Source organism: Microtus oregoni, unplaced genomic scaffold (assembly GCF_018167655.1).
Source record: "Microtus oregoni isolate MIOR12 unplaced genomic scaffold, Mior012 000027F_ref0000203, whole genome shotgun sequence".
NCBI classification, from domain to species: domain Eukaryota; kingdom Metazoa; phylum Chordata; class Mammalia; order Rodentia; family Cricetidae; genus Microtus; species Microtus oregoni.
Genome location: NW_024543086.1, coordinates 11,980,710 through 12,000,776, shown reverse-complemented (window position 1 = coordinate 12,000,776; position 20,067 = coordinate 11,980,710). Strand labels below are relative to the sequence as shown.

The following is a 20,067-nucleotide window of genomic DNA, read 5'->3' as shown; positions in this document are numbered from 1 at the left end:
AAAAAAACACTAATTATGCCTAATGTTCCCTGTCGCATTAGCTTTCATGGTAATTATATTTCAAAACTTTTGCAATTAGGGTGCAGTTAATATTGTGGAATATTGCAATTATTTTTCATTGTGACACCTCTATTGAAAGCTGGTGGCATAATGATCACATTGTTCAACTAAATCAGAACTGTAGAAATATGGCAAATGAACCAATTACACATTATTATTTCTAATTACAGATAATGTCATTTTCTCTGCTTTTGTCCAAAAGAATTTCTCAAACACAGATATCCCAAATCCTCCTATTTGTAAAAGCTCCCTCGTTTTTCTCATCTGCACGCTGGTATATTTTTATATTGGTGCCCTGAGTGCTAAATTTAAAAAAGGTCTCACAGGGATTTCTTCAGATTTCTTCCTCCACACCCAATCCTCTCCTGGGGAGTTTTAAAACCAGATGTTCTCATTGAAAAACCTCCTTGTTGGCCCAACTTCTGACAGTGCAGCGTTGCTCCCAGCTGTTGCAAATTCATTTTCTCACAGTCACGAGGTTCGTTTTGATTCATTCCACGGGTCTACCTCTTTCTTGTCCAGTGAAGATTCATTAGTGGCAACTTGATGTCTCCCCGTTACCTTCTAATTGACACATGCTCTCCCAATCCATCACAAAACGATGGTGTTGAAAGTTACATCTTTCAGACTTCTAAGAACCACTTAGGATGGTATTGGCGAATTTATGCATTTTGCTCCACAGCCTGTCCGTTTCTGCATGCGGATACCCCGTAAGGACCTTGATTATGGCTCTCATCCGTCCAACCATAATCTGTGGGCACATAGGACATGAAGTGAGGTCCAGTTTTCCTCTGCAGCTATGTCCTGGGAAATAAGGGCCAGTTTTAAGAGCTCACTCGACAGGTAGAGAATCTCAACCTGCACACAGTTGCCTGAGACTTTCTGTCTGGTTTGTGACTGCTGAATAAAAAGAAGTCATTTGCTCTCTTGCCCCAATCCTTACCGTCAGGGGTATCGCCTGTCCTTTGCATGAGACGTTTTTATTTTTTGTTTGTTTGTTTTTATTTTGTTTTGCTTTGGTGCTAGTACCAGGACAATTCTCAGAAAACTGGGATAGTTGCTTACATTAACCAATAACTTAATTTGTCATGGACTGTGAGACACGCAGGGGGTTTGTTCATTGGATTCCCTTTGCATTCAGCTGTCTCAACAGAAGGCAGATGTGGTGAGAGAAGCAGGAAGGCCCCCCAGCTGGCCTTCCTCGCTCATCAAAGCCCAGACTCTCCATGCCCACCAGGGCTGGGTGTTGCTCCTGTGGCAGCTGCTGCAGCGACTTGCTTGAATCTAGCCTGTGGTAGGTGCTCAGTACGCACGTGTGAAATGCTATTACCAGTATTAATAGCTTGTCTTTGTGTAGCCCTTATTGGATTATTTTGCTGAGTAACTTAACTGGGTTTTCTCAATTAACACAGGTAGTAATTTACTAAAGAGAGCGGCACTATTGTCTCTTATGCCTTATCCCCTCTGCACCAGCAAGGCGCCTGAGATGCAGAAAGTTCAGATCATTTCCAGGCAGAGTTCAGTGAGCCACATGGACATTCAGGTCGGATGGCTCCATAGCATCTGATGGCCCTTGGAAACGAAAGACCACAGTGGCTTGTTCAATCCCTTGGAGAAGTTGACTTTCTGGGGGGTCCTGAGACAAATGATCCATTTAGGGGAGATGCATTTTCTATTTTCTGACTTAGAACACAAGTAGGCATCTTTTCCTCAGTTTGTCCATATTCATGGGATGGCAGACAAGCTCCTTAGGTATGTAATAACACTCGGAGTCTCGCTAGGAAAATCCAGAAAGTCTGAACTCACTGCCTCTGTAACCTACAGCAGCTTCTGAATACCCTGACTTACATGTCTGTCCCCTGGCAGGTTACATTCGTGTCTCACACATTTTCTTCTGTAGTTGTTTGACATGACCCAGACCTTCCCTATCGTGTAGGTGTTTCTTTGCTGTTTCCTTAAAGTTCTCACACCTGACTCCTACCCACCCCTACAAAGCTACCCACCCCTGCAAAGATACCCACCCCTGCAAAGATACCCATTCCTGCTCACTCCTACTTACCTGTTCCCTTTCCTACCCAGCTACCCACACTCTTACCTGCCCCTACCCACTCTTACTATTCCTACCCACCCCCACCCACCCTACCCACCCCCACCTTCTCCTACCCAGCTACCCACACCTTGTTACACAATGACCAAAAGTCTAGTTCTCATAGCTTAGCTAAAACACTACCTCCTCTAAAGCCTTTTTTTCTATTCTGAGTTCACGGCCTCATGTCATTTCGTGGTACCTTCTCTCTCATCCTGTGGTAGCTTTCTGAAATAGCAACCACACCTGGCAAACCATCATGTGTTCATTGATCTCACAGTTTCAACCCCCCTTTAGACTAGAAAGGAGACCAGAGACCACATCTTTCCCGGGTATTGTTAGGTCCAGAGGGCTGAGGAAAGTTCTGGTTTGTAGTAGTAGGCAGTGGCAGTTAAATGGATCTGTTAGCCAAATTCAAATAATGATTCCTCAACTCCCCTTTTAATAACAGAGCATCTTCATTTTAAACATACGGTTTCTGAATCCCTTTAAAAAATGTTTTGAATGTTGGCAAATTATATGTGGTTATGAATTGTTCGTAGTTATGAGTCACAAACCCGATGCTAGGTACACGTGGAATGATTCAGTCAAGCCAATTAATGTTATTATCACAGGAGTGTATTTTCATGGCAGATTTACTTAAAGTGCAAGAAAACATTGCGGAGGCTGCTGTCATTTGAACTGCATTTCCCTTAGGCTGCCAAAGCTATTTCTCCCAGGAGTACAGAATCATATGTAAAAAATGCCAGATTTGTTTTCGTGTTCAGAACAAATACAGCCAACCTAAGTGCCCCGCGCCTCTCCTACAGAGTGGCGAGTACCAAAGCTAACTGTCACACACGATCACTTCTCAGGCGGAGTCGCGGCTCTGCGGTACCAAAGCAGGTCCCCTCACCAGATACAGAGAACTCTAAAACACTTAGTGACATTGGGTCTCATTCTCGATGCGTTGGCTGCCAGGACGTTTTATTTATACAATCCATTCCATTTTTCTGGGGAGTTGTTACAACCGTCTTATCAGTTTTCCTCTGGAGGAGGTAGCTTCACAGGAAAGATTAAGCCTCTTAAGTCAGACAGCCCCAGGAAGTAGGCTGTATTATCTGTGTCACAGAGGCGAAAGCTGGGACCAGCGTGGCTAGAATAGCCTGGAAGCTACATCTAGTGATGGAAGGGCCAGCTAATTAGAATGACACTGTAACCTGCTGAACTGGCCCTGAAACACAGCTCTCTCCTCCAGGGAGCCTTCAGGTTGCAAACCAAGTTCACACAAGGAGAAGACAGCTTATAGACCCTGCTCGGTATTGCGCCATTTCTACACGTGGCTCTGACTATTTAGATCCACCCAAGGCAATAGTGCGGTCTATCTTTGACACATATTCCTGCTTCTTGGGAGAGGTATGAACCTGCCACGCACCCAGAGACCCAGAACACACTACTAAAACTATGGTGCTTGTTGGGACGATTTCTCCCTGGCCTGACTCAGGGCCGCCAGAAGAAACAGAATGAAAGGCTTCAAGTAGACCCGTGAGAAACCGTCAGGGAGAATGGAAATCCCTGCTCCTGGGGCAAGGCAAAAAAATCAGCCCCAATCTTGTGGGTGCTAGCTTTGCTGCCGCCGCCTTCCAGTAACAACATATAATAGATCTCAAGTTAAACAAAAGATGAATTACTTACTTCTATAAATTTCCTTAGGAGGAAATAACTGTAGCTATGCAAAGAAATTTCTGATAGGAAGACCTTTCAGTGATTCATCCCCAGGGCCCCAAACACCTGCCAGGCAAGGGTTCTGTTACTTAGCTATGGGTATATATTTTTGTGCCTCTCTTTCTAGTGTTATGACCCACAAATGTGTACATGTATGCATGTGATATACACATACTTTTAACTTTAGGCTCTGCATCTTAAGAATACGCACACATATCTTTCTGAGTCTGGCTTCTTTCATTTAACATTATTTCCAGCCACGCCAATTTTCTTGGGAATATAACCTTTTTAGTTTTATTGACAGTGACATAAATTTCCATTGTGTGTATGTGCCCCATTTTCTTTGTCTGTTCCTCTGTTAATGGACATCCAGGCTGGTTTCATTTCTTGACTATTGTATATCATTAAGTCACAACAGCAACAACAAAGACTGAAAAAGCAAGGGTGTCTGCCCATAAGACGTGGTCGAGATACATTTGATATATTAACATGATGGGACAGAATTGATCTGGAAAAGGAAAATAATAAAAACGTGTAATAATATTGCAAATCCTGCCATTTGCCAAGTGATTCTATGCATATCAGGTGTACTATGACGCACATTTCCTCTCCAAAGGATGTTGTAAAAAGGGCTATGTTTATTGCTCTGTCTTGTCTGATTAAGAAACAACAATAACAAAACCAATGAAATAAAACGGAGGTTTAGTGGAATTAAGCAGCTTTTTAAAAATCAAAATCCTAGCAAGTTTGAGCCTGAATTCCGACTCTTCTTATGGAATGCAGTCTTATTCCAGAGCCCAAACTGCTTCTCCTCATTCTCAGTTTCCATGGCCTCCTCCACCTCTTCTTCCCCCTCTTGTTTGTGGTACTCAGGACATCACGCTTGCTAGGCAAACACTATGACCAAAGCCCCTTCAGCCAGTTCTCCTTACACCAAGACAAGTCCTTACTAACTGCTCAGGTTGGTGGTGACCTTGTTCTGGATCCACAGCCAGGCTTCAACTTTTGATCCTGCTTCAGCTACGGAAACCGTTGCAAGTCCAAGCCTATGTCACCAGGCCCAGCTCAGAGCCCAAACTTTTTCCTGTGGTGTCATCGTATGCTGACCTTTGGTGTTATATATTGCCTTATAAAAGGATTGTCATCTTGGTAGTTGAAAACTGTAAAAAATATAATTATATATAATGATACAGAGTATATTACATTATTACGTATGATGGAATAATAAAAATTTCTTTCATCCTTACATCAACAAATACCTTTCAAGTGTCTACTATGTGCCGGGACTAGTTCTAGGTGTTAGAAATATTCTGCTGTGGGCAACCATGCCAACCTCTCTGCTCACTCTGATTTCTCTCTTTCGTGTTTGCAAAGGGAGACATGGAGCGGCTATCAAAAAAATAGGCAGCAATAATCATTGCGTGCTAAATTTCAGAGAGTTTTTATTATGTTCTTAAATCTTGTCTGTATATTCATTTTGTTCTCTCATGCTAATAGTATGTAAAAGAAAAACATATCTAACTCCAGTCCTTAACGAGAAAAGGGAGGCCGAGGGTTAAAGGCACTCACATTTCAGAGCCCGCTGTCTCAGATGGTTTTTACTCTCCTGCCTCTACTGCAGGACTCCCCAGAGTATTTCCTGAGCTGCCAATCTCCATCAGAGGAGTCCCCTGGGCTGTCACCACTGTCCTTTCCTCCCTGGTAGGGTTGGTCACGACATCAATCCCATCTCCTCTTCCCCTCCCTTGCTCTGGTCCCAGTTTCTTGAGCCTCTGTCAGGACAGAACACGCGGGGCTCACTGCAGGCTTGACCTATTTTAGACAATCTTCCTCTGTCGCAGTCATAACCAGGTAGTTATTAGCCAACCCTGTGATTAACATGAAAAGTAACAGTTTGAAAAACAGGGCCAGTCCTCCAATCTTCCCACTTCAGAAACTAATCTGTGCCGGCCTCCTCTATGCAGGGCTCCCTTGCGATGCTTTTCTCACAGCCAAATTTCTTTTCCAAACACGGGGAAATGATGTTTGAAAATCCTGCCCTCATAAATCATTACCCCAACTCCCAAATTTTACTTTGGATCATCAGAGCAGCCCAAATCTGAAAACAAATATAAATACAGAAAATTTCACGCCAAGGTTGGGGGAAAAAATGTTCTCTTGCCTGCTGGGAACATCGTTTAACCTCTTAGTATGGCTGTTTGGTGTTCGCACCTTCATGACACACAGATGTTAATTCCTTCCCCTACCCGAGCGTCATGGAGGCAAAGTGTTCAGATACTTTTCAGGGAAGCCCCAGAGCAGGCCTGCAGCTTAAGATCTCCTAGCCTGTGAGGCTTCACAATGCACCCCAGTGAAGCTGCTGTCACCCCTTGTGGGTTTACTGCTTACTGGGTTTGGGCAGAGTGGAAAGTCTGTGAATGAGGTGTTCACGTCTCAGGTGCTGCGTGGACTTTCTTTAGCATCATGAGAATGAGCTTTATGCCCCTATGTTCATCATGCTCCTTGGGGTGGTGAGCCAAAGGAAGAGAAAAACTTTAACTGAGAACTCCTTCATGCGAGTGGCTCGAAACACGACCTTTCCCATTAATTTAGCACACTCTTATTTAATTCTCTTTGCTCAAATGTCAACTTTTTGTCAGGGTGGGTGTAGTATTTCTTCTCTATCCTCATTGGCACCTGCTCTTCAGGCCAACAGTATTTTCTTGACAGAGGGAATTTGCTTGCTGTGGTCCAGAACTCTCTGGAGAACCATCTTCAAGATGTCCTCATTCACCAGGGTGCAGACTTATAGCTCTTCCTGGTGTTCCCAGGTAAGGGCCGAATCCCAACTCTACTGGTTCATATTGGTTTCCAGAGAGGGGGTTGATCTCTGAGGAACTACCCTGGCTGGATACACAAAGAGTCCGCTATGTAACCTTATGAAAGACACTAAACATATCTATGTCTCAGTTTCCTATTCTGCAAAATGGGTTTAAACTGGCACTTCAAGGGTTGACGAAGAGCTCATGCAAGCATTTTGGCCAACAGCCTGGTCTCCATGAGAACATGGTTGATGATTATTTCTGTTATCGCGATGTTTCACAAGCTGCTCCACCTCTCCAATCCCTGAGCCTCCTTGCTCCCTCACGTCTGAGGCTCTTGGCAGCCCAGGGTCCTGAGGCACTCTTAAACCCTTCCCTCAGCTTTGAGGAGGCCACCTGAGTGTGACTTTTCTAAACTGCGTTCCTCGACTTTCTTTGACTTCTATTTATATTTCTTCTTTACAGAACCTGTTGACCTTACTGCAGGCTCTGTCCTCAGACTTCTGTTCTCTTAGCCAAGGAATTCTTTCCCCAGGTTCCATGGGCATTCTCCCAGTTTCCCAGAATCCTCAGCATTCTCCACTGTCATTCTTTTCCCTTTTATCATCTCTCCTCTTCTCTTCCACTCTCCTGTCTCTTCGTCTTGAAGTCCAGATCCAGTTTTCAGCTGCCTGCTAGGTGTCCCCATCTAACACAGCCATAGTTTCCCAGAGGTAAATTTGGCTCCTTCCTTCCAGGTAAGAAGTCCTTTGGTCTCAAAAATTTGTCTTGCTTGCTGTGAGAAAGGTTGCACACAAATTGCTTAACCACACTCAAAACTTCAGAGCTGGCTTGATTCCTTCTCATTTTTCCTCTTCACTTCTCCTCTGTGCAGGTTTTATACCACCATTTTCACCAAAGCCACAAGTGGCCACTGCCTCAGTGATTTGCTGGCAGGTCACATTCTCCTTACTTTGGGTCTTGCAATCATCGTCAGACTCTCATCAGACTCCGCCCACTTCTAATCTCATTCTTTCCCAGTTTACCATGTTTCTGCCTCCACATGAACTCTTATTCCATGTCATGCTCCTTCGGAGAGCATGTGGGGAGCTTTGAGACCCCTTGACCCACGGTTGTCAGCAGCTCTCTCACATCAGAAGAACCTCTAGGGTAGCACCCAGGCATTGTTTCTCTCTCCTAGATGGAGTTCTGCTCACATCCTAGGCTGCTAACTAGAGCTCAAAGGAAGAGCGAAGCATGTCCAAGCTGCTAGGCCAATGGTTCGATCATTTCAGTGGACGGCTAGTATCACCAGAGAGCTTGGGAAGGCAATACTCCAGGCCCACTTTTAACATTCCTGATTGCAAAGTTCTGAGGGAAGGAGGGATGGGTAGACAATGAATATTTCCTTTTATAAACTGGGGCTCAGAAGCTGCTGTTGTTGCTGGTCTTCGTTGACCAAACTGAGAGTTACAACACTAGGTATTGAGTTATCCTCTTTAAAGATAGAGACATGCAAAGGTGACTTCGTTGAGATGGTTCTTTAGGTCTGGGTCAACTAAACTACCCCAGGCAATGCTCTGTCTTTGGAGAAAAAGACAGATTAACAGGGACTGGGACCAAGTCATGTCTTTTACCCAAGCACTTGTCCCTCCAGTGACTTTCCTCACTAGAAAAGGGCTGGACTTTGTATACTAGCTCCACATCTAATGCTTAGTTAGGGGTGGAGTCAAGTGCCATGAGATGCAAAAGAATACATCAGTGAGAAAGTGATGTGTGGTCCAACTCACATTCTGTAGAATTTTCCAGGCTCCTAACTAATTCTCTATCCTGGCCTCCCTGTCTGCTCATAATGTATTTGTCTGTTTATTTATTTGTCTGTTCATCTGTTTGTCTATCATCAATTATGTCATATCCTATCTCTGTCTGTCTATTTATCAACTCTATCTATCTATCTATCTATCTATCTATCTATCTATCTATCTATCATCTATCTTCATCATCATCATCTATCCATCTGTTTTCTGTCTGTCTTCTATCAATAAATAGTCATCTATCTGTCTGTCTGTCTATCTATCTATCTTCATCATCATCATCATCATCATCATCATCATCATCATCATCATCTATCCATCTGTTTTCTGTCTGTCTTCTATCAATAAGTAGTCATCTATCTATCTATCTATCTATCTATCTATCTATCTATCTATCCATCTTCTATCTATCTGTGCCCTGGGCTATCAGTGAGTCTGGGCATCTATGTCCACATATCTAAGTATCTTGATTTTACAACAAGGATGCTTAGACTTAGATAAGTCAGCTCTCACAAATGCAGCAAAGAATATAGGTGCCATCTAAACTATCGCCAGACTACCCTATTATTTGGAAGGACGTGGTTTCTTCTCTTTCATTTCATATAGATTTTACAGGTAATGGTGACCTGGCAGGCAGATAAATCTGTATTCAACATCTCCAGACAGGAATCATTGTAAATACCATTCCTACCCGAATTCTTCTGGGTTTATAGCAAGAAAGGAAGATGATGAATATAATGTGGAATTCGGTTTGTAAACCTTTTTAAGACTTGATTTTTTTCCCCTACTTTTCTAAGTATCTGTATTACAACCAGCCCTTTAGCTAATATTGTTTTTGGGCCAAAAAGCAAAGTTTACCGGGGCTGCCTTGACTCTGAACACTTTATAATTACAGGAGAAGGACACGTGCCTGCATTCTGAGCAGGAGAAAAGAGTACCAAAAGCTGTATCAGTTCAGCTAATGGCACAAATGACACTTAAGAGCCAAATGAAGGACTGGAAATAGGATGGCTCCTCATTACTTGCTAAATTGGGGGAAAAAATCCTACAAAGCTAAACTAAACTAGCTCATCAGTCAGTCCTTACTCATATTCTAAAAGTGTGGATTAATCTGAGAGCCAGGGAAGAGAGCATCAGGCCTCTGCCTCTCATTCTTTGAAGCAGGACAGGATGATGAGCCTAACAGAAGATGTTTTTCTGCCATCATAGACCAAAACTGAGTTAGCTCATTTGGGGTGGTTATAAAGATTCATGCAGTAATTGTTTAGATGCCGGTATAGCCACCCTTTAATCAGGCCAGGGAGATGCGCACACTGGCCATTTTCTGGACATTTAGCAAGGAGGAAAATGTCAGCATGCCTCGAATGGACTTTCCTCGGTAAGAGCATCTGGAGCTCCCACTTCTGCCTTCTAGGTGAGGTGAGGAGGAACATCCTTTTTACTGCTGGAGGTAAGAGAAGCCAGAGGATAACACACCTGTCCCACCTCCTGCTGGGCTGGGTTAACTGATTTGTCATAGAGTATATAAGATTCTCTTAGAGAGGAACCTCTCCTTGTTTTGTTTTAGATTTTCACTTTAGTCCCTGAACTTTAAAAAAAAAAAAGAATTTTGTAAAACTTTTTTCAATTAAGCAAACACATGCCCCCGTGGGGGTGGTATATGTGTGTGAGTGCAGGAGCCCATGGAAGCCAGGGCAGGTGCTGGATTGTCTGCAGCTGGAGTTACAGGGTGATGTGAGCTACTAGACACGGGGACAGGGAGTTGAATTCTAGTCCCCACTCTTAGCTGCTGAGCCATCTTTCCAGCCCCTACCCACCTTCCTTCCTTCCTTCCTTCCTTCCTTCCTTCCTTCCTTCCCTCCTTCCCTCCCTCCCTCGCTCCTTCCTTTTTTGTTTTTGGTTTTTTAAGACAGAGTTTCTCTGTATATGTTTGGAGCCTGTCCTGGCACTCACTCTGTAGCTCAGGCCAGCCTCAAACTCACATAGATTCGCCTGTCTCTGCCTCCCAAGAGCTGGGATTAAAGGTGTGTGCCACTACAGCCCGGTTGCAACACACTTCTATTGTGAATGTTTTCTGTCTTTTTCTAGAGGCTAGATTCAGAGTTTGCTTATCCCTTTAGGTCTTCCATTGTCCAACACATATCTATAGAATGAAGGTGATTGAATAAACACTGTATCACCTGTTGATTAAGAACGTCGTGGTTCATTTATGACCCTTTTAACAATTTTTCTGACTTCCATATAATCTGTGATGGTCAGACAATGTATTTTACCGCCAAAACCTACACATGTCCCTTAGTCTTTTTTTTTTTCCCCATGACTGTAACAAACACCAAAGACTAGAAAACTTTGGAAAAAGGGGGAATTTTTATATAGTAGCCAGTTCGGGATCATGAAGAGACTAGGTATTGGCTTGGGTATGATTGGGACTTCATGGCACATGGAATCACAATAGCCAGTGTGTGTGTGTGTGTGTGTGTGTGTGTGTGTGTGTGTGTAAAAGAGATTACATGGCAAAATAGGTAGCCAGGGCGTGACAAGTGTCCCCATAAGAACTACAGTAATTGGGTTAAAGCAATAGCTCAGTGGTTAATGTGCTTTCTGCCCAAGGATGAGGAACAAGTTCAGATCCCTAGATCCACATAAATGCTACGTGGGTGTGGTGGCTCTCCTGTTTTTCCAGCAATCAGAAGGCAGAGACAGGGGGTCTGTGAAGCAAGCTGGCTAGCAAGACTAGCCAGATGGTTGAGCTCTGAGTTCAAGTGAGAGACCCTGCCTCAACGAATAAGGGAAGACTCTTGATATCAACCTCAGATCTACACACACACACACACACACACAAATACATATAAATACATGCATGCATATACACACACATATCTAAGGCAAAAACAACAAATAAACAGAAATCATCACAAAACCAGCAAAAGAACTACCTTAATTGCTTCCAGTGTATGACCTAAGAGCTCCCAACAACCCCCACGTCTTAAAGGTCTACCATCTCAACACTGCCACATCAAGAACCAAGCCTCCAACACATGAGTCTTGGAGGACCAGACTATTCCAGAGAACATGGTAGAACCTCAATGTGAATATACTGCTTCACAGCTGTTCCTTCAGCATCTCAAGCCTCCCTGTCTCCAGACTCTAGCTCATTCTTTTCTCTACATCTTTTTCTTGCTGCTGGTATTACCTGAAATCTCTTCCACTCCAGGCGATGGCTGGTCATGACCAAGGACACTGGTCAGGTTTCATAGTACAGGAAGGCTTTGTATAAACCCAGGGCTAGCTCAGGTGTGGATGACACCCTGGTGTCATGCTATGTCTGCATCTGTCCAGGGCACACAACTTCCCCATATCACAGGAGCTTGCTACGTCTGTTGTTCTTAAGGCCTTTCCCACCCGTGCTGCCATCAACTCGACTGGACTTTCTCTAAGGTCAAGTACTTGGTTTCACTGTTTTTGATTCATCATCTATTATATAACGTCACTGTGTGTTATGTGACATCTGTAATGGTAGATGTCTCACCAACATTTAAAGAATAGGAATGAATTATTACTACCATTGAAGCCAGTCAGAACAACTCCCCGAGACTTCAGCTTCTCAACCTCTGACAACATTATTTACATAAAACATTGAACATTGACCACTGGCTCTCAAACCATGGATCTGAAACCAGCAGAAGCCAATATCACCTGGGAAACTTTCAGAAACACCAAGTTTTGGATGCCAACTTCGACTTTCGAATAAAATAAGCTACAGCACAGGGTGCAGAAATCTGTATGCTACAGGCTCTGCAGGTGCTTGCGAGGGAGAACCTCTGTTTGAAGTAATTAGAAGCAATATTTGGGAAAGGAGCACACGGCGGTGAGAAGGCCCAGGCCAAGGGAATCCAGCAGCGATGGCTCACGTCCTAGCTGCTATGCTTGATTTGCTGCGTATGTGGATTTGGTTAACTTAGCTAAACTCTGTGAGGATCATTTCCTTCATTAATAAAAGGCAGAGGGAGCAGAGCAAATGACAAACTTCAAATGACTAGTGTGCCTCCGGTACGGTGCCAGTTCGGCAGATGGCGGGTCCTAATTTACTGTTCCCCCAAATGGATGCCATTTAAGATTAGCTCCAAAAATGTTCAGGGGGTGGAGAAAGAAGGGAAAAAAGTGAAGATGAAGGGGGAGGAGGAGGAAGGGAACAAAAGGAAGGTGTAAGATATCAAGGAGGAAGAAGAGGAAGAGGAAGAAGGATAATGTTTCCTTGCGGTCAAATACCTTTGGGAAACAAGGACTCTGTTCTTATGGAGTCTTCTTTACCATAAGTAAATTAATGGCTTTGAGTAATGTTAGCAACCACTGCCCCAATGCAATTTTGTCTAATTCAATTTTTTTCAAAGTTTCTTCTTTCTGTCCTTCCTTCCTTCCCACTCTGCCCTTTGTTCCTCCATTCCCCCTCTGCCCTTTCCCTCCCTCATCTCAAGGGTAATACCAGTAATCTATGAGAAGACAAAAGAAAATTTCACATTAGTTTTGAGCCTTAGATCATTTTATTTTTTAACTAGCGCTCTGGGAAAATAACCCCAGCCAACATATTGACTGTTTGGGAAGCACAGATAAAGATTTGTCAATCTCTAAGCAGGTGTTTATTAGTTATAGACTCAGTGCTAGGCACACATTGAGAGCTGCGGATGCTGCCAGCAGTCAAGGGAGCGGGTTTAGATGGCAGAGCTGCCCAAGGAAATGATATTCAGTGGAGTGAATGCCTAGGTCTGCCATGAGAGACATGAGGAAGGACTGGTCAGGTGGAACAGGACGTATAGGCATGAGGTTGAAAGGGCTCAGTTCTTATGACAATTGGAAGAAGCCTAGTGTGGCTGTGGGGCTGGAATAGGAGAAGGGACAGACTCGGAGGCTCAAACGAGGCCTAGTGGCTCAACGATTCTTCCTGCTGCCTGGGGATCCAGATGCTGAACTCTTAGCTCCTTCTTCAGCACCGTGTCTGCTTGCATGCCGCCATGCTTCCAGCCAGGATGATCAAAGGGACTCAACTGCTGAAACTGTAGACCAGCCCCCAATTTAATAATTAATTTCCTTTATAAAAGTCATCAGGGTTGGGCTGGAGAGATGGCTCAGTGGTTAAGAGCACTGGCTGCTCATCCAGAGAATTGGGTTCAATTCACAGCACCCACATGGCAGCTCACAACTGTCTGTAACTCCAAGATCTTACATCCTCAAACCCCATATAGGCATAACACCAATGCACATAAAAAAAAAAAAAACAACAGCCGGGCGATGGTGGCGCACGCCTTTAATCCCAGCACTCGGGAGGCAGAGGCAGGCGGATCTCTGTGAGTTCGAGACCAGCCTGGTCTACAGAGCTAGTTCCAGGACAGGCTCCAAAGCCACAGAGAAACCCTGTCTCGGGAAAAAAAAAAAAAAAAAAAAAAAAAAAAAAAAAAAAAAAAAAGGCGGGGGGCTGCCATGGTCATTGTGTCTTTTTACAGCAATAGAAATCCTAAGACAGTGGGGGCTCAGTCTTGAGTTGTACTAAACACCATACTATGCTACTGACTGTATCATGCATGGCTTTACCACACCCAACAGCATACTAAGCCTGTTTGGATTCTGAGTTGTAGATTCACACGAACCAGGTTAATAAAATTCAAAGCAAACACCTGACCTCAGTTTCTGAATCTTGCTTATGGTTCTTCTCACACTCAAATGACTGTCCTACTACTTTTAAAAGCTCCGGAGATTATTTCCTTCTTTATTTTGTTAACGAACATCTCCCCACCCCCAGTACTATCTTAGAATACATCGTACAAAACAAAACCTAAAAAAAAAAAAAATGTTACCTGTGGCAAATGAGTTGAAAAATACTGGCAACGAAGCATATGCCGAGGTAATTTAAGAGTTGTGATAAGCCAAAAGGAAAGATAAATAGCCCCCAGAAACTCACAATGTTAAAGAGGCTGCTCCCCTTTAAAGTCTAATTGGACACAGCAGGGGTCTTGATCCGTGGGACTAGCTGCGTATGAGTGGAACTCCCTACTACAGCAGAGAAAGTTAAAGAGTGAGTTTGGCCGCTTTGAAGTTGAGTATCTCAGGTCTATCATCCAACCTGCAACTGGTGTGGACACTAGAGGAAGGAGCGGAGCAATGAAAATGAAAATACATACACACACACACACACACACACACACACACACACACACACACACCCTGAACATAAAGCAGGCGAACGGTTGCTATGTTTTGCCAACTTCTGGTTCTGAATGGTTGCCAAGTCACCACCAGCCCACCCAGAAGTCCCCTTGTGTTTATCACATACGTGGGAGTTCTGCATAGCCCTAACCCCACGTGTATCAGCAGCTGCTGCTGAAGACAGGAAAGACCAGAAGAGAAGAAACCCAGCCCAGAGCTAAGTCTGTAGCCGTGCAGTCTCCAGCAGAGCCTCAGAGTTCCTGTCAGGATTAATGAGGGAATGTGAATGAAGGTTCTGAGTTCTATGGGCAGAAGTGCTGATTCCTGTGTCCATGGAGGGCGTCATTACTATTAATAAGCAATAATGGTAACTTGCTGTCTGCCTCTCACTGTGCAATGGAGAGGCATTTTTTTCCCACACATTATCTTGAAGTATAATTATCCCTGTGTTATAAATGGTGAAACTAAAACACAGAGAAGTTAATTAAACAACTTGCCCAGGGTAACAACAGTCCAAATGGAGACGAGAATATGGCATAGACTCGGCAGCTCTTAAGAGCTGGTGATTGCAGCAGTGATGGAGGCAGATGGGAGTGTGTCAGCACTGACATTTTCCCCAAGCACGCTGACACTGTACTTCGTGTGTGTGTGTGTGTGTGTGTGGAGAATGCATGTTCATGCATGTCTATACATGTGTGATGTATGGTACATGCATGTGTGTGTTTGTGTGAGCGCATATGAACACATGTGGAGGCCAGAGATGGATTCTGGGTGGCATTCATTAATTCGGGGGTTCTCAACCTATGGGTCATGACTCCTTTGGGGTGGAACGACCCTTTCTTTCACAGGGGTCACATGTCAGATAAGCCCGCATCTCAGATATTTACATTACAATTTATAACAGCAGCAAAATTAGAGTTATGAAAGAGAAGCAAAAATAATTGTATGGCTGGGGGTCTCCACAACATGAGGAACGGTACTAAAGGGCCGTAGCATTAGGCAGGTTGAGTACCGCTGCATTGATCACTTTCCACCTTAGTTTTCGATGCAGTCTCTTTCCCTGAACCCATGGCACAATTGTTTGGCTAAATTGACTAGCTAACAAGTCCCAGGGATCCTCCTGCCTCTGCCTCCCAAGTGCTGGGATTCAAATGCACACCACAGCATTTCAGGTTTTTTACTTGTGTTCTGGCGATGCAAATTCAGGTTCGTATAATTTACTATAATCATTGTTACTGAATGTGCCACCTATCCTGGCCCCGTGTTCTCGAGCTCTCTTGCTGTGTTTGTCCTTTACAATAGGTTTGCAAGTGGACCTCCACCCGGAAGCACGGTGGGATGGTGCTTGTCATACTGTATCCTGTAAGCATTTCCTTTGGTCTCTGCTTGCGTCTACAGCTCGGCAACAAGGTGCTCATTTTGGTCTATTCATTTTAGAAGGGAAAACAACCCATTGACTAGAGGCCTCTCAGGAAAAAAAAAATGGTTGTGTTTTAACATAGGAGTGTTTTCTAGAAGACCAAGACAGTTTTGTTCAGACTGTCAAACATGCAGCTCCAGGCAGGGATGCACCTGAGCATGAGTCTCCAGTACCCATGGAGAAATGGATTTATCTTATGAGGTGTGTGCTTTACTTCCTTCGTTCTGAGATCTGCATTTTCACGTTGACTTTCTCCATCACTAAGGTTTAAGAACCAAGCCCATGTTTAAAGATCACCACCATTTTTCTCCTGTGAAAGGCTATAATTGAACCTACAGTGTCCTTGTCATCAGTGTCATTTATAGTAAAAGTATATCCCATTTGTTGGCTCATTTCTTTAAAAGTATTGTGTGTGTATGAATGGTTTACCTGAATATATATATATATATATATATATATATATATATATATGCACTATATGCACGCCCTATGACTGCAGAGGCAAGCAGAGGGCAATGAATTCCCCAGAACTAGAGTTAAAAGAAGGTGTCATTTACTGCTGTGTGGGTGCCGGGAACTGAACCCAGGTCCTCCGCAAGAGCAGCAACTGCTCTTGATCACCGAGCCATCTCTGTAGCCCCATATCTGTCGATATCTGTCCTAAGTTTCTACACCAAGGTCTGTGGCACTTGACAATGAAACACACGGGAAGTCTAGACAGCATAGAATTTACCCAGCATAGGCATGTTTCACTTTGTGAAAGTTGGAATTTTTTTCCAAAGCAGACTAGACTCCAGCCACGCTTTAGCAACCTTGGGGTTGTTCTGATTAAACAAATCTCACGTGGATCCTGTGCCTTTGTGACGAAATGCACAGGAGAAGGTAGCAGAGTCACTATTGTCCGCATGAATGTCAGAAGGAGGCCCAATTTAATGATGGAGCTTCAGACCAGGCAATGCCCAGTGCCGTGACACACTGGACACATCACAGCTGTTTGATCAGAATCTGTTGCTGGTCCACGGTGTCTGAGCATCAAGTTTAGGGCTGGAGGTGATACGATTTTCCATGTTGTACTACTCCCGTATCCACAGGAGCAATACAGCAAAAGCTAGAGTCTAATTCTACTTCCAAGCACCTTAGCCTCGACGTTCAGAAAACCTAGCTGTGCTATAAGAATACATAGCCCAGAATCTCTAACACTGACCTACCCTTCCAGTGACCCAGTTCCTGTCCCCTTCCTAGCTGTGCGCAGTTGTCAGTAAGCCAAATGAGAACAGTACCGGAATGAGAAAAGTCCTTTGACTTTTGGCAATTATAGCTTCATGTGAAAGCTACAAAACATCCATCATGGATAGTACAGGCTAGACGGAACTGACAGGCAGCTGGTAAAGCTTCCAAGAGCTAAGAGGCAACCAAAGAAAAGCAGCCATGAAGATGAAAATGTGTTTGGGGGTCAGCATAAGCCCAAGATGTAAAGATTATATTAACACAGTATTGTGATGATATCAGTATTAAAATTGTGGGTATCAGCCAACCAGTATCCATCTTCTCCATATAGCACAAAATGAGGGGCCGGGTTGATGGTTCACATCTGTAATACTAGCACTCAGTAAGCTGAAGCAAGAGAATCATGAGTCATTTGCTAGCCTGGACTGGGTATATAATGAGGCTCAAATCAAATAAAACAACAGCAAAACCAGAAAATGCATAAATAAACCACAGCTTAAGGCATGTGAATAGGTAAGCCCTATTCAACAATAGCAGCAGGGGGAAAACATCAAGAAATGCCAGCATCTATGGCACATGACTTGCCAATGGAACATTTGAGGCTCTTCAGCCAATTAGGGCCTGATGCTGAGTTCTTCAACCCTCATATTAGTAACGTGTTATGTGGGGTAAAAGCACCTCCAGACTTCTTACCACATGGCTACGGTGAACAAAAATGAAATAACAAAATAATGCACACGCTCGTGTTCTCTAGTGGTGAGAGTGGTACCACAATGTGGGGACCGTGATTAGTGATGATAGTGGAGGCGTGGTCAGACTCAGCATCATCATCATCATCATCATCATCATCATCATCATCATCATCATCATCCAGGCCCAAGGGTTAGCTTACTAGAACCACAAAGTCACATGCTGCAGCAGCTAGGTGAATCAGGCAGATGGGAAAATCCTCCCCATCAGAGACGGGCAGCTTCTTATCCACGACCATGATGGAATGTAGGAGGGGTTTGACAGCTGTGGGATTACCTCAAAAGACAGACTTAGGAATGTATATATGAAATCTTTTGCCTTTTTAATGTCACCACCTAAAAATTGTATGTATGTATGTATGTATGAATGTATGTATGTATGTATGTGTGTGTATGTATGTGCATGTAGCTCTGTACCTATGTATGTATATATCTATGTATGTCAGTATCTATCATCTTTGAATTATGTATGCATCTATGTATGTATGTGTCTGTGTATGCACTTACACATCTATCTGTATAAACTAACAGGGAAAATATAACAAATGTGCTGGCAAGGTCACATTTGTTCAAAACATCCTGTGCGTTGAATAGGAAGTGTTATATAAATATGACAATGATAATTATTTACTATCCTCATCCTCATTATTATCCAGAAAAGGGCTGGAGTTTACTTTCCTGTTTTGGGGGAGAGAAATGCCTCTGTTTTTAAAGACAGGGAAATCTCTGGGCACAGTGTTGTGAGCTTACAGCGCTAGCCACTTGGAAGGCAGAGGCAAGAGGACCACTGGAATCCAGAAGTTAAGACACAATCCTGGGCAGCTCAACTTAGAAAGAACGAATGAATGAAATATAAAGAAAACTGGCGGCTTGGGCCCCTCAGCACTCCACTGGGAGCCAGGAGGTTGTCTTATGCTTCATTCTCATTCTTTGCTTAGAATCATGACATTTCAAAGTTGGAAGAGATTTTTTCTGAAACATCTGGCCCACATCCTCCCAATGCCATAAAGTACAAACCAGAGTGCCCAAGAGGGAAAGGGTTATACTCGCGATACTGCGATGATGGGGGAGTGTCATATATCAATCTGTTGATTTCATTGGTTAAGCAATAAAGAAACTGCTAGGCCCATTTGATAGGCCCACCGTTCGGTGGGTGGAGTAAACAGAACGGAAGGCTGGGAGAAAGAAGCTGAGTCAGAGAGTCGCCATGATTCTCCCATTCCAGACAGATGCAGGTTAAGATCATTCCTGGTAAGCCAGCTCGTGGGCTAAACAGATTATTAGAAATGGCTAGTCCAGGTGCGAGAGCTAGCCTAGAAGAGGCTAGATAGAAATGGGCCAAGTGGTGCTGAAAAGAATACAGTTTGTGTATAATTATTTTGAGTAAAGCTAGCCGTGGGGGCGGCCGGGTGCCGGGGATGCAGCCCTGCCGCTCCTATTTCAACACTGCGAGTTTTGGGTGAAAGAAGGGTTCTGCAGTTTTCCCATCTTCCACCATCTCCAGGGCTCTTTCTTCTCCTGGCGATTTTCTTTCTTTGTCTTACAGGTTCTTTTTATCTTCAGTACCCTCTCAGCAATTTGAGATCAATAAATAGAGGCAGGAAAGGCCACAGCTGCCTAGTGTAATATGTCTTTTTCTCCTCCCTGTGAATTATTTTCACAACAGATCTTGTCTCTTATATTCTAACTAGTTTTCAGGCCTCACGAGAAGGTACAGAGGTTAGGAAAAGAAATAAAAACCTGGTCATCCCAATATCTTAATGAGGCCCTAACCCATCCTTTAGGTTTCCATCCTAGTAAAGCAAATTGCTTGACCTGGTGCAGGAAGATCAAGAGAAGAACTTACAGAAAAACAGAGGGAAATCTAAGCACAGAAAGTTCAGTGATTATTCTAGGCAACAAAGTCGCTGATTGAAATGTATCAAAGACAGGGTTTACTGCAGAAAAAGTCACATGTAAAGCAACATCCTTAGCAGGCAGGGTAAAGGGGAAGGTGTGTGGGCAATGGACAGACACCCCAGTGAGATGG

General features: G+C 43.8%; 1 protein-coding gene across 13 annotated transcripts in view; it reads right to left on the bottom strand.

Annotated features, from left to right (window-relative positions):
• Tenm2 (teneurin transmembrane protein 2) overlaps positions 1-20,067 on the bottom strand; it is a 1,249,250-nt gene that overhangs the window by 335,512 nt on the left and 893,671 nt on the right. The window lies entirely within an intron of this gene.